Genomic DNA, 9,666 nt, shown 5'->3' on the forward strand with positions numbered 1-9,666 from the left:
GCAGACGAAAAATACGCATATAAAAAATGTTATTTATTGACTTTTTTGGGGTGGTGTGACAAGTTTGTAATCACAAGGAATGGTAACATTTCTGCTGACTAGCATGGAAGGAGTTAAGTTCTAATTGCATATCGAAGTCAGGATGGCCGAGCGGTCTAAGGCGCTGCGTTCAGGTCGCAGTCTCCCCTGGAGGCGTGGGTTCAAATCCCACTTCTGACATCAACATTTAATTTCAAGAAACTTTATCTTCATTTATTGATTAGATGAGGTCAAACAAAACTTAGTAATGTGGTTTTGAAAAATTTCCTGAGAGTCTTTGGAGTGAATCTGAATTTGTCCTCTCAAAAAACAACTCTAGGAACATCAAACAGATTTTTTGTGCATATGTCTGTTGTTCTTTTGGCACTAGAAAAATCCTTTGGACAGTCAATGAGGAGGGACTATTTCACCTCTTTGTGTTCTCTGTCCCTATTAGGGTAGGGAATCAACCTTCTACAGTGCTGTCATGAAATATATCTAGAAACGGATTTGCTGGTAAGTCTACTTTCATAGTTTTCACCTCATACATCAATAGACCATAACGATACTTAATAAACAAAAACTTAACAAGTAGGTAATCATAGTTTAAAAAATGTGAAATGCCCATGTCATTCTGACATGTTTCAGCACATTTTGGGACAAATGGTCTCACTTTTAACAATCAATAAAATATTTTCTCTAAATTTTTGTCTCTTTTTTGCTCCAATTGTTTGCATCTCATAAAAAATAAAACTTGATGTAACATTATGCATGCAAATTGTGTTTTATGTGCGACCATGACCTATTCTAGAAGCACAGGGTCAGAATTATACTGGTGCGTGGAGACAAACTGAAAATGTAAAAATTCAATGGCAAAATTGCTGTCTTTTTCTACTCATTCACAAATAGTTAATGAATGTTATTAAATATGTACAGCAAAATGGAAGGCGTTTCAAATAGAAATCATGCTTCAAAAAACAGTCAAATGAAAAATTATAATATATCCCTCCAGGTGTGACACTTGACATTTGCAGAGTGTCAAACCCCCCTGAAAATGTATAGATATGGCCGAAATAGCTCAGTTGGGAGAGCGTTAGACTGAAGATCTAAAGGTCCCTGGTTTCGGCAAAATGCTTTTTCTTCACCATTTACATTTTAAGGAGATATTAAACAAAGCACATGGACTGATCATGATCAAAAGGCCTAAAAATCTTAACTATCTACAGAAAACAAAATGTTAAAAATTTGAGAAACGGTAACTTTTTCCTTTTGAACACATGAATGTTTTTTAGTAATTTTTCCTCTATTTTGTTTTATTTCAGATTGACTTAGCTGTAAGAGGATTAAAAGGTAACCTGATAGCTGAAACAGACAGCACTTATCAGACACTAGCTGAATGATTATAGTCAGCTTGTTTGACTTTGAAACACTGAGGCATTACTGAGACAAATGTCCTTAAAAAATATGCTGTGGACAAAGTCAAAAAGGCAAAAAACACAAGCTCCACACAGGTCCGTCATCTTTAATTTGAAATATAGGAGGTTTCTACTTTAATGGTGAGACAAAGCATCTACATATTTGACATTGCTCCAGTGAGTAGAGCCCACTTAAAAATGTATGGGTTGCTTGCCTCTGCAAGCAAAAGCTGGGCACTAAACTGGCATACTTGCAATGCTGGATGGTTCAGAGTGAAAACACCTATAGGCTGACAATAGTAATTGCAGGTGTTGATTAACTCATTGTGCAAAATAATTTCTAAAATGTGGTCACTTTGGGAGGTTTTCTGCTGTTTTGGTACTCTGCAAATTTCATCTGCAAGGTATTCCTGCAAAATCTGCATTGCAAAACCCAAATAGGGCTCTTCCTTTCAAAGTCCTGCTGTGTGGCCAAACAGTAGTTTCTGAAGAAATGTGGTGCATCACCGTATTTGTGAGAAATCTAACATTTCTAATATCCAAACAAAATAAATGGAGGTTTAAAAATTAATGCAGACGAAAAATACGCATATAAAAAATGTTATTTATTGACTTTTTTGGGGTGGTGTGACAAGTTTGTAATCACAAGGAATGGTAACATTTCTGCTGACTAGCATGGAAGGAGTTAAGTTCTAATTGCATATCGAAGTCAGGATGGCCGAGCGGTCTAAGGCGCTGCGTTCAGGTCGCAGTCTCCCCTGGAGGCGTGGGTTCAAATCCCACTTCTGACATCAACATTTAATTTCAAGAAACTTTATCTTCATTTATTGATTAGATGAGGTCAAACAAAACTTAGTAATGTGGTTTTGAAAAATTTCCTGAGAGTCTTTGGAGTGAATCTGAATTTGTCCTCTCAAAAAACAACTCTAGGAACATCAAACAGATTTTTTGTGCATATGTCTGTTGTTCTTTTGGCACTAGAAAAATCCTTTGGACAGTCAATGAGGAGGGACTATTTCACCTCTTTGTGTTCTCTGTCCCTATTAGGGTAGGGAATCAACCTTCTACAGTGCTGTCATGAAATATATCTAGAAACGGATTTGCTGGTAAGTCTACTTTCATAGTTTTCACCTCATACATCAATAGACCATAACGATACTTAATAAACAAAAACTTAACAAGTAGGTAATCATAGTTTAAAAAATGTGAAATGCCCATGTCATTCTGACATGTTTCAGCACATTTTGGGACAAATGGTCTCACTTTTAACAATCAATAAAATATTTTCTCTAAATTTTTGTCTCTTTTTTGCTCCAATTGTTTGCATCTCATAAAAAATAAAACTTGATGTAACATTATGCATGCAAATTGTGTTTTATGTGCGACCATGACCTATTCTAGAAGCACAGGGTCAGAATTATACTGGTGCATGGAGACAAACTGAAAATGTAAAAATTCAATGGCAAAATTGCTGTCTTTTTCTACTCATTCACAAATAGTTAATGAATGTTATTAAATATGTACAGCAAAATGGAAGGCGTTTCAAATAGAAATCATGCTTCAAAAAACAGTCAAATGAAAAATTATAATATATCCCTCCAGGTGTGACACTTGACATTTGCAGAGTGTCAAACCCCCCTGAAAATGTATAGATATGGCCGAAATAGCTCAGTTGGGAGAGCGTTAGACTGAAGATCTAAAGGTCCCTGGTTTCGGCAAAATGCTTTTTCTTCACCATTTACATTTTAAGGAGATATTAAACAAAGCACATGGACTGATCATGATCAAAAGGCCTAAAAATCTTAACTATCTACAGAAAACAAAATGTTAAAAATTTGAGAAACGGTAACTTTTTCCTTTTGAACACATGAATGTTTTTTAGTAATTTTTCCTCTATTTTGTTTTATTTCAGATTGACTTAGCTGTAAGAGGATTAAAAGGTAACCTGATAGCTGAAACAGACAGCACTTATCAGACACTAGCTGAATGATTATAGTCAGCTTGTTTGACTTTGAAACACTGAGGCATTACTGAGACAAATGTCCTTAAAAAATATGCTGTGGACAAAGTCAAAAAGGCAAAAAACACAAGCTCCACACAGGTCCGTCATCTTTAATTTGAAATATAGGAGGTTTCTACTTTAATGGTGAGACAAAGCATCTACATATTTGACATTGCTCCAGTGAGTAGAGCCCACTTAAAAATGTATGGGTTGCTTGTCTCTGCAAGCAAAAGCTGGGCACTAAACTGGCATACTTGCAATGCTGGATGGTTCAGAGTGAAAACACCTATAGGCTGACAATAGTAATTGCAGGTGTTGATTAACTCATTGTGCAAAATAATTTCTAAAATGTGGTCACTTTGGGAGGTTTTCTGCTGTTTTGGTACTCTGCAAATTTCATCTGCAAGGTATTCCTGCAAAATCTGCATTGCAAAACCCAAATAGGGCTCTTCCTTTCAAAGCCCTGCTGTGTGGCCAAACAGTAGTTTCTGAAGAAATGTGGTGCATCACCGTATTTGTGAGAAATCTAACATTTCTAATATCCAAACAAAATAAATGGAGGTTTAAAAATTAATGCAGACGAAAAGTACGCATATAAAAAATGTTATTTATTGACTTTTTTGGGGTGGTGTGACAAGTTTGTAATCACAAGGAATGGTAACATTTCTGCTGACTAGCATGGAAGGAGTTAAGTTCTAATTGCATATCGAAGTCAGGATGGCCGAGCGGTCTAAGGCGCTGCGTTCAGGTCGCAGTCTCCCCTGGAGGCGTGGGTTCAAATCCCACTTGTGACATCAACATTTAATTTCAAGTAACTTTATCTTCATGTAATGTGGTTTTGAAAAATTTCCTGAGAGTCTTTGGAGTGAATCTGAATTTGTCCTCTCAAAAAAGAACTCTAGGAACATCAAACAGATTTTTTGTGCATATGTCTGTTGTTCTTTTGGCACTAGAAAAATCCTTTGGACAGTCAATGAGGAGGGACTATTTCACCTCTTTGTGTTCTCTGTCCCTATTAGGGTAGGGAATCAACCTTCTACAGTGCTGTCATGAAATATATCTAGAAACGGATTTGCTGGTAAGTCTACTTTCATAGTTTTCACCTCATACATCAATAGACCATAACGATACTTAATAAACAAAAACTTAACAAGTAGGTAATCATAGTTTAAAAAATGTGAAATGCCCATGTCATTCTGACATGTTTCAGCACATTTTGGGACAAATGGTCTCACTTTTAACAATCAATAAAATATTTTCTCTAAATTTTTGTCTCTTTTTTGCTCCAATTGTTTGCATCTCATAAAAAATAAAACTTGATGTAACATTATGCATGCAAATTGTGTTTTATGTGTGACCATGACCTATTCTAGAAGCACAGGGTCAGAATTATACTGGTGCATGGAGACAAACTGAAAATGTAAAAATTCAATGGCAAAATTGCTGTCTTTTTCTACTCATTCACAAATAGTTAATGAATGTTATTAAATATGTACAGCAAAATGGAAGGCGTTTCAAATAGAAATCATGCTTCAAAAAACAGTCAAATGAAAAATTATAATATATCCCTCCAGGTGTGACACTTGACATTTGCAGAGTGTCAAACCCCCCAGAAAATGTATAGATATGGCTGAAATAGCTCAGTTGGGAGAGCGTTAGACTGAAGATCTAAAGGTCCCGGGTTTCGGCAAAATGCTTTTTCTTCACCGTTTACATTTTAAGGAGATATTAAACAAAGCACATGGACTGATCATGATCAAAAGGCCTAAAAATCTTAACTATCTACAGAAAACAAAATGTTAAAAATTTGAGAAACGGTAACTTTTTCCTTTTGAACACATGAATGTTTTTTAGTAATTTTTCCTCTATTTTGTTTTATTTCAGATTGACTTAGCTGTAAGAGGATTAAAAGATAACCTGATAGCTGAAACAGACAGCACTTATCAGACACTAGCTGAATGATTATAGTCAGCTTGTTTGACTTTGAAACACTGAGGCATTACTGAGACAAATGTCCTTAAAAAATATGCTGTGGACAAAGTCAAAAAGGCAAAAAACACAAGCTCCACACAGGTCCGTCATCTTTAATTTGAAATATAGGAGGTTTCTACTTTAATGGTGAGACAAAGCATCTACATATTTGACATTGCTCCAGTGAGTAGAGCCCACTTAAAAATGTATGGGTTGCTTGTCTCTGCAAGCAAAAGCTGGGCACTAAACTGGCATACTTGCAATGCTGGATGGTTCAGAGTGAAAACACCTATAGGCTGACAATAGTAATTGCAGGTGTTGATTAACTCATTGTGCAAAATAATTTCTAAAATGTGGTCACTTTGGGAGGTTTTCTGCTGTTTTGGTACTCTGCAAATTTCATCTGCAAGGTATTCCTGCAAAATCTGCATTGCAAAACCCAAATAGGGCTCTTCCTTTCAAAGCCCTGCTGTGTGGCCAAACAGTAGTTTCTGAAGAAATGTGGTGCATCACCGTATTTGTGAGAAATCTAACATTTCTAATATCCAAACAAAATAAATGGAGGTTTAAAAATTAATGCAGACGAAAAGTACGCATATAAAAAATGTTATTTATTGACTTTTTTGGGGTGGTGTGACAAGTTTGTAATCACAAGGAATGGTAACATTTCTGCTGACTAGCATGGAAGGAGTTAAGTTCTAATTGCATATCGAAGTCAGGATGGCCGAGCGGTCTAAGGCGCTGCGTTCAGGTCGCAGTCTCCCCTGGAGGCGTGGGTTCAAATCCCACTTCTGACATCAACGTTTAATTTCAAGTAACTTTATCTTCATGTAATGTGGTTTTGAAAAATTTCCTGAGAGTCTTTGGAGTGAATCTGAATTTGTCCTCTCAAAAAAGAACTCTAGGAACATCAAACAGATTTTTTGTGCATATGTCTGTTGTTCTTTTGGCACTAGAAAAATCCTTTGGACAGTCAATGAGGAGGGACTATTTCACCTCTTTGTGTTCTCTGTCCCTATTAGGGTAGGGAATCAACCTTCTACAGTGCTGTCATGAAATATATCTAGAAACGGATTTGCTGGTAAGTCTACTTTCATAGTTTTCACCTCATACATCAATAGACCATAACGATACTTAATAAACAAAAACTTAACAAGTAGGTAATCATAGTTTAAAAAATGTGAAATGCCCATGTCATTCTGACATGTTTCAGCACATTTTGGGACAAATGGTCTCACTTTTAACAATCAATAAAATATTTTCTCTAAATTTTTGTCTCTTTTTTGCTCCAATTGTTTGCATCTCATAAAAAATAAAACTTGATGTAACATTATGCATGCAAATTGTGTTTTATGTGTGACCATGACCTATTCTAGAAGCACAGGGTCAGAATTATACTGGTGCATGGAGACAAACTGAAAATGTAAAAATTCAATGGCAAAATTGCTGTCTTTTTCTACTCATTCACAAATAGTTAATGAATGTTATTAAATATGTACAGCAAAATGGAAGGCGTTTCAAATAGAAATCATGCTTCAAAAAACAGTCAAATGAAAAATTATAATATATCCCTCCAGGTGTGACACTTGACATTTGCAGAGTGTCAAACCCCCCAGAAAATGTATAGATATGGCTGAAATAGCTCAGTTGGGAGAGCGTTAGACTGAAGATCTAAAGGTCCCGGGTTTCGGCAAAATGCTTTTTCTTCACCGTTTACATTTTAAGGAGATATTAAACAAAGCACATGGACTGATCATGATCAAAAGGCCTAAAAATCTTAACTATCTACAGAAAACAAAATGTTAAAAATTTGAGAAACGGTAACTTTTTCCTTTTGAACACATGAATGTTTTTTAGTAATTTTTCCTCTATTTTGTTTTATTTCAGATTGACTTAGCTGTAAGAGGATTAAAAGATAACCTGATAGCTGAAACAGACAGCACTTATCAGACACTAGCTGAATGATTATAGTCAGCTTGTTTGACTTTGAAACACTGAGGCATTACTGAGACAAATGTCCTTAAAAAATATGCTGTGGACAAAGTCAAAAAGGCAAAAAACACAAGCTCCACACAGGTCCGTCATCTTTAATTTGAAATATAGGAGGTTTCTACTTTAATGGTGAGACAAAGCATCTACATATTTGACATTGCTCCAGTGAGTAGAGCCCACTTAAAAATGTATGGGTTGCTTGTCTCTGCAAGCAAAAGCTGGGCACTAAACTGGCATACTTGCAATGCTGGATGGTTCAGAGTGAAAACACCTATAGGCTGACAATAGTAATTGCAGGTGTTGATTAACTCATTGTGCAAAATAATTTCTAAAATGTGGTCACTTTGGGAGGTTTTCTGCTGTTTTGGTACTCTGCAAATTTCATCTGCAAGGTATTCCTGCAAAATCTGCATTGCAAAACCCAAATAGGGCTCTTCCTTTCAAAGCCCTGCTGTGTGGCCAAACAGTAGTTTCTGAAGAAATGTGGTGCATCACCGTATTTGTGAGAAATCTAACATTTCTAATATCCAAACAAAATAAATGGAGGTTTAAAAATTAATGCAGACGAAAAGTACGCATATAAAAAATGTTATTTATTGACTTTTTTGGGGTGGTGTGACAAGTTTGTAATCACAAGGAATGGTAACATTTCTGCTGACTAGCATGGAAGGAGTTAAGTTCTAATTGCATATCGAAGTCAGGATGGCCGAGCGGTCTAAGGCGCTGCGTTCAGGTCGCAGTCTCCCCTGGAGGCGTGGGTTCAAATCCCACTTCTGACATCAACATTTAATTTCAAGAAAGTTTATCTTCATTTATTGATTAGATGAGGTCAAACAAAACTTAGTAATGTGGTTTTGAAAAATTTCCTGAGAGTCTTTGGAGTGAATCTGAATTTGTCCTCTCAAAAAAGAACTCTAGGAACATCAAACAGATTTTTTGTGCATATGTCTGTTGTTCTTTTGGCACTAGAAAAATCCTTTGGACAGTCAATGAGGAGGGACTATTTCACCTCTTTGTGTTCTCTGTCCCTATTAGGGTAGGGAATCAACCTTCTACAGTGCTGTCATGAAATATATCTAGAAACGGATTTGCTGGTAAGTCTACTTTCATAGTTTTCACCTCATACATCAATAGACCATAACGATACTTAATAAACAAAAACTTAACAAGTAGGTAATCATAGTTTAAAAAATGTGAAATGCCCATGTCATTCTGACATGTTTCAGCACATTTTGTGACAAATGGTCTCACTTTTAACAATCAATAAAATATTTTCTCTAAATTTTTGTCTCTTTTTTGCTCCAATTGTTTGCATCTCATAAAAAATAAAACTTGATGTAACATTATGCATGCAAATTGTGTTTTATGTGTGACCATGACCTATTCTAGAAGCACAGGGTCAGAATTATACTGGTGCATGGAGACAAACTGAAAATGTAAAAATTCAATGGCAAAATTGCTGTCTTTTTCTACTCATTCACAAATAGTTAATGAATGTTATTAAATATGTACAGCAAAATGGAAGGCGTTTCAAATAGAAATCATGCTTCAAAAAACAGTCAAATGAAAAATTATAATATATCCCTCCAGGTGTGACACTTGACATTTGCAGAGTGTCAAACCCCCCAGAAAATGTATAGATATGGCTGAAATAGCTCAGTTGGGAGAGCATTAGACTGAAGATCTAAAGGTCCCTGGTCCAATCCCGGGTTTCGGCAAAATGCTTTTTCTTCACCGTTTACATTTTAAGGAGATATTAAACAAAGCACATGGACTGATCATGATCAAAAGGCCTAAAAATCTTAACTATCTACAGAAAACAAAATGTTAAAAATTTGAGAAACGGTAACTTTTTCCTTTTGAACACATGAATGTTTTTTAGTAATTTTTCCTCTATTTTGTTTTATTTCAGATTGACTTAGCTGTAAGAGGATTAAAAGATAACCTGATAGCTGAAACAGACAGCACTTATCAGACACTAGCTGAATGATTATAGTCAGCTTGTTTGACTTTGAAACACTGAGGCATTACTGAGACAAATGTCCTTAAAAAATATGCTGTGGACAAAGTCAAAAAGGCAAAAAACACAAGCTCCACACAGGTCCGTCATCTTTAATTTGAAATATAGGAGGTTTCTACTTTAATGGTGAGACAAAGCATCTACATATTTGACATTGCTCCAGTGAGTAGAGCCCACTTAAAAATGTATGGGTTGCTTGTCTCTGCAAGCAAAAGCTGGGCACTAAACTGGCATACTTGCAATGCTGG

General features: G+C 35.8%; 5 non-coding genes across 5 annotated transcripts; all 5 read left to right on the forward strand.

The window, feature by feature from the left end:
* The first annotated feature begins 136 nt into the window (after nt 1–136).
* TRNAL-CAG (transfer RNA leucine (anticodon CAG)) lies at nt 137–219 on the forward strand. The gene has a single exon. It is a non-coding gene; the product is annotated as a tRNA-Leu (tRNA).
* A 1,922-nt stretch (nt 220–2,141) lies between these two features.
* Nucleotides 2,142–2,224, forward strand: TRNAL-CAG (transfer RNA leucine (anticodon CAG)). The gene has a single exon. It is a non-coding gene; the product is annotated as a tRNA-Leu (tRNA).
* A 1,922-nt stretch (nt 2,225–4,146) lies between these two features.
* TRNAL-CAG (transfer RNA leucine (anticodon CAG)) lies at nt 4,147–4,229 on the forward strand. Its single transcript has one exon. It is a non-coding gene; the product is annotated as a tRNA-Leu (tRNA).
* Nucleotides 4,230–6,120: 1,891 nt separating this feature from the next.
* Nucleotides 6,121–6,203, forward strand: TRNAL-CAG (transfer RNA leucine (anticodon CAG)). Its single transcript has one exon. It is a non-coding gene; the product is annotated as a tRNA-Leu (tRNA).
* A 1,891-nt stretch (nt 6,204–8,094) lies between these two features.
* On the forward strand, nt 8,095–8,177 carry TRNAL-CAG (transfer RNA leucine (anticodon CAG)). Its single transcript has one exon. It is a non-coding gene; the product is annotated as a tRNA-Leu (tRNA).
* Nucleotides 8,178–9,666: the final 1,489 nt, after the last annotated feature.

This window comes from Dendrobates tinctorius, unplaced genomic scaffold (genome assembly GCF_039654945.1).
Source record: "Dendrobates tinctorius isolate UK_male_01 unplaced genomic scaffold, ASM3965494v1 ptg000300l, whole genome shotgun sequence".
Lineage (NCBI taxonomy): Eukaryota > Metazoa > Chordata > Amphibia > Anura > Dendrobatidae > Dendrobates > Dendrobates tinctorius.